The sequence below is a fragment of the Crocuta crocuta genome, unplaced genomic scaffold, assembly GCF_008692635.1.
Source record: "Crocuta crocuta isolate KB4526 unplaced genomic scaffold, BGI_CrCroc_1.0 scaffold209, whole genome shotgun sequence".
In the NCBI taxonomy this organism is placed as follows: Eukaryota; Metazoa; Chordata; class Mammalia; order Carnivora; family Hyaenidae; genus Crocuta; species Crocuta crocuta.
In genome coordinates this window covers 4,060,461-4,065,340 of record NW_027551566.1, presented here as the reverse complement: position 1 = coordinate 4,065,340, position 4,880 = coordinate 4,060,461, and the positions used below count along the sequence as shown (strand labels likewise).

General features: G+C 43.0%; 1 long non-coding RNA gene across 1 annotated transcript; it reads right to left on the bottom strand.

Moving 5' to 3' along the window:
• Nucleotides 1-317: 317 nt before the first annotated feature.
• LOC144220043 (uncharacterized) lies at nt 318-4,241 on the bottom strand. Its single transcript, XR_013331601.1, has 2 exons — nt 4,140-4,241; nt 318-682 (listed from the first exon to the last, which is right to left on the bottom strand). It is a non-coding gene; the product is annotated as an uncharacterized LOC144220043 (long non-coding RNA).
• Between the last annotated feature and the right edge of the window lie 639 nt (nt 4,242-4,880).

The window sequence follows — 4,880 nt, the reverse complement described above, 5'->3', positions numbered from 1 at the left end:
GTGAAATGCGGATAACAATCCTCTTCTGTCAGGATGATTGTGAGGAGTAAAGGCAGTTCCTGGCACCAAGTAGGTGATCGAGAAGTGAATCAACAAGGGGCGCCTGGGAGGCTCAGTCGGTTAAGCTTCTGACTCTTGATTTTAGCTCAGGTCATGATCTCATGGTTCATGAGTTTGAGCCCCACATCGAGCTCCATGCTGACAGTGCAGAGCCTGCTTGGGATTCTCTCTCTGCCTCTCTCCTGCTCTCTCTGTTTCTCAAAATAAATAAACTTTAAAAACTCTTCTAAAAAAGAAGTAAATCAGTAAGTGATAGGTTCGAGCTTATCCCCATGTAATTTTATTAGGGACACGTGGTACACCAGGGTTAGTTTAAGATACTTGCTGAGGCTCACAGGCCCACAGCCCACCTTTGGCGAAGGCTCAGAGTTCTCTCAGCAGCAGTCTTCCCAAAAGACCAGCCACACAGTAAGGCTTCTGGCCCTGCTGCCAGTGGGGGTTCTGCAGAGAATGACTGACACAGCCGGCCTGCTACCACTGCACACCTAAGGTAGACTGGAGGCACAGTCTACCTGGAGGTACAGACCAGATGGTGATGCTCCAATAAGCACATTGGGGGAATCCGGAAAGTTGAATGGATGGTCACTGCAGGTCCCTCTTTTTCACAGCTGTCTCCAGGTCCCTGTGGAAAAGATGAAGCTGGGTTTACCAGGTTTGCCTTCTGATTTATGTGTAAGACCAGAAGCTGCCACTTGGCTTGCATGCATTCAGATAGATGAAGTGCCTACCATGTAAGTTTGGGGTTACAAAGGAAGGACACGATGAGTCTCTGACATACCCTCTTCCCTTCCAATATTTACAGAGGCATGAGCTGGACCTTCTGGAAGGTTAGCATGGTAGTTTTAAAATGAGTCCACAAATTCTTTGAAATGCCTCCCCTTGAAAGGTGGATCTAGTACCCCCTCTCCCCCTAGAGCTTCTGGGCTTCTGATGAATAGAATATGGTGGAACTGATGAGCCCTCACTTTTGAAGACAGGTCATACAGCTTTCTGCTGGCTGTCTTCTTACTTGCTCTTGGAACCCAGCTTCCATATTGTACAGAAGGTTGGACCACACACAGAAGGGATGTGTGGCTGCTTCACCAGCCACATCAGTTAAGCCCTCAGCCCACAGCCAGCATCAATCACCAGACATGTGAGTGAAGGAGCTTTCAGATGATTCTAGCCCCAAATCTTTGAGACTGATAAACTCTCCCCTTTGTGCCCTGTCTGAATTCCTTTCCTCTAGCAAAAATAAGAAATGATTACTATTGCTGTAAGCCACCAAGGTTTTGTGTCACTGGTTATACAGAAATGGATAACCAGTATAACCAGTTTGTTGTGACAAGTTAGGGCATCTTCCACAATCAGACTTTTTGAATAAGCTTATACACAGGCTGCAAATGACTGTCATCCATTTAATTTCCAAAGGTCATTGAAGGGTCTAGGCAAGAAAAGCATTTTTTTCAGTCTGATGAGGTAAAGCAGTGATTCTCAGCTGGGCACCAGTCTCAGAAGGCATATCTGGGGAAGGATGGTTGGGGGCTGAGCAGTGTTCAAGGCAGTCCTGCAAAAGAAAGAATTAGCTAACATCCCACACAGCTTTCAATTGTTATTTGCTCAATGGCTCCTGTTGGATCTGGCCAATGCAAGGCCCTGAGAAGAGAATGGAGGGTAGGAGGAGAGAGGTCAGGCTACTTACCATTCTGGTTTCCTCCCCACCCAGTGCCCAGCGGCCTGTTGGTTGTGGCCAAGTTCCTCTGTCCAAAGCTACATCACTGGGGTAGTCAGCTCCATGACTCACTGAGTTCCATCCATAGCTGCTTCCCTTTGAACCTACAGGAACTTTCACTAGCCCCTAGAGTGCCTCACCCTCCCCTGATGGTTTCCCATAAGCCTGCCTGTACCTTCATGAGACATCCTTCATGTCATCCTTCACACACACTATTTCCTGTTGGGGCGCCCGTTGATACTTTGTATGTCCACCATGTCCCTCTTCAGAGGTGTATTTGTCCTAACATGTTATCCCTGCTTACATTAAGATTAGTGTCCCACTTCTCTTTGCAAATGCAAATAAGTCTGGTCTAGCTTATCTGAACACTAGTTTTCATTCTATCCTCTACCCTTAAATGTTGTCTTTTATTTTTCCGTACTTCTCATCTGGAATGTGTTTGGAACTTCTCACTTACTTTTAAATCCAAACTTATTAATTATAAGTAAGTATAACTATTTGACTTCTACATAAAGGTATAAGCATTTGCTCTTTTATTATGTTTTCTAGTGGAGTCATGATAAAACAACTGCATACTGAAATACATGTTATGTAGTATTTCTTTATAAATTACTTCTCTTCTACTTTTATTATAGTTTGGAATATATACATATATATAGTCCAGAATATATATATGCACATGATATAGATGATTTATATATGATGTGTACATGTGTATATGAATGTATGTATGTATTAATTATATGCATTTATTACCATGAATTTCATTTCCAGGCAGTGAAGGTGACTTACCCAATTATAATAGAGTGGTTGTTGGGTCTCATAGGGTTGAGGACCTCTGACTAAGAGCTCCACAGTGTTGGAAAAGGGTTGAATACAGCGTCCTCTGGGACATTGACATTGACTACCCCACAGATCCCCTGCGCACCATGTAAGATTTTGTGGCCTTCCAAAGAATGGCTATCCATCAATCCACAAAAAAGCCTCCCATGTGCAGGAAGCTTCCATTTGAGTGCCTTCCCCCTCAAATCTTCTAGAAGTCCAGTTTGCATTCTGAACCCCATCAACCCTTGGAAGCCTTAGAATTGCTCCGCTGTTGATTGAAATTACAGTCCCCTGGGGTGGAAATGCACAACGTGGCTTCCTTGGCCTGTGTTTACTACTCCTGTCCTCCGTTTCCTAAGACAGTGGGAATAGGCACCAACTAGACAAAGCAGCACAGACAAGGTCATGAGGACCTTCTGAAGGGGATCACTGAATCCAGGAGTGATCACCTTGGGCCATGCCAGTGCCTCTTGGAGAAGACCAGTTGTTAAAAATAGTTGTAAGGAAAGGACATGATTAAAACACATCATCCTACACACTGACTGGTAGTCTTAATTCTCTTATCCTTCTATGCTCCCACGAAATACCCCTTCTCTTTAGAAAGTTGCTGATTATAATGAAACCAGACACAAGATACACTAGAGCAGGTCTCACTAGAATCAGTTAGACTCTTGACTGCTGTAATCATCATGGCTTCGTAATATCATCTTCTTCCACGGAGCTGAGAATCATTTGCAGACATGACCTTATTTGTCTATATGACCAACCTATCCATAGGCGGAGTATTATCATCCCCATCATGCCTCACGCAGTTGGGGCTTTCTCAAGATCACCTGGAAAATTGGCCATAAAGACGAGGCTGGAAGCAGTATTGTAATTTTCATTTTCATTCTGGACCTGTTAGAGCTTGTGGCCACTGGCTGCAAGGCATGTGAGACACCTGGGAAAATGCATATGCACGTTGCCATCCAAATGTGAAAACAGCAATATCAAAGCCTAGATGTTTGAAATGCTCTCCAAAAGAGGAAACAAAAAAGATTCTAACATATCACCAAAAGAAACTGTAGAATATCTCTGGCTAACACTCCTGCCAAAAGCACTTGGGTCTTCTCAGTGTCACACCATGAAAATAATAGGGGAAGGGAAGGGAAGGGAAGGGAAGGAGGGAAGAAAAAGAAAGAAAGAAAGAAAGAAAGAAAGAAAGAAAGAAAGAAAGAAAGAAAGAAAGAAAGAAAGAAAGAAAGAAAGAAAGAAAGAAAGAAAGAAAGAAAGAAAAAAAGAAGGAAGGAAAAAAGGAAGGAAGGAAGGGAGAGAGGGAGGGAGGAAGGAAGGAAGGAGAGAGAGAGAGAGAGAGAGAAAGATAGAAAGAAAGAAAGAAAGAAGGAAAGAAGGAAAGAAAGAAAAAGAAAGAAGGAAAGAAAGAAATATGAATAAAAATAAAGAAATAAAATCAAGAGACATTCCTTTTATCAAAACAGTGCAGGTAACAGGGAGATAGATCCCTTTTGGAGCCCTTGGCTACTAGAGGCATTGCAATACTCACACAGGAGAGAAAATCCAAGAAAAGGAGAGAGAGAATTTGCCTTTTTAAAACATCTAATTTTCATCTCCAATTCACTGGAATCTTCTTCCTTTTTGGCGTATCCTTCAGTGACAACCAAGAATCTGATGCAACTCAGGGAATTCTCAGTTAACGCATATGCCCTCAAGCACACGTGATGCACTCATGACCCTGTGTGGTTGACATTAATGTCAACCCTGGAGCTGAAAATATCCTAGCCTATTGTTAATCTGAAGTTTATTTCCTAAATCAGAAAACCTAACTAAAACTATAGTAGAATATAGTATAGAAATAAATTTGAAAGCATCTCTCTAATGTTTTACGTTTAGAGTTTGGTTTCCACCTGGCCTGGTAACACAGAGCTTTTCTAGCATGCTCATCCAGACTGTAGAGCATCTTGTGAAGTAGGATGAGGCACCAGCCCTGGGTGACCTTGCACACACCACAGCTCCTGTGCCTGGATACTTCATCATAAAGGAATAGGGCCAAAACCAGAGAGAGCTCCCACCTGCTTATACATGACTCTGCTTGATTAGACTGCATGCTTTTTTGGCCACACTTGGAGGTAGCTTTGTCCCCCTTTGTGATGTGTACCCCACCATTGCCAGGTAATTATCTGATTGAACTTTGTGTGCCAACCCAATGTTACAGACCTTTCTGTATCACTACATTGACGCGAATATTTCTTTACTTCATCAGCTCCCTAACGAGACTGTCTTTATT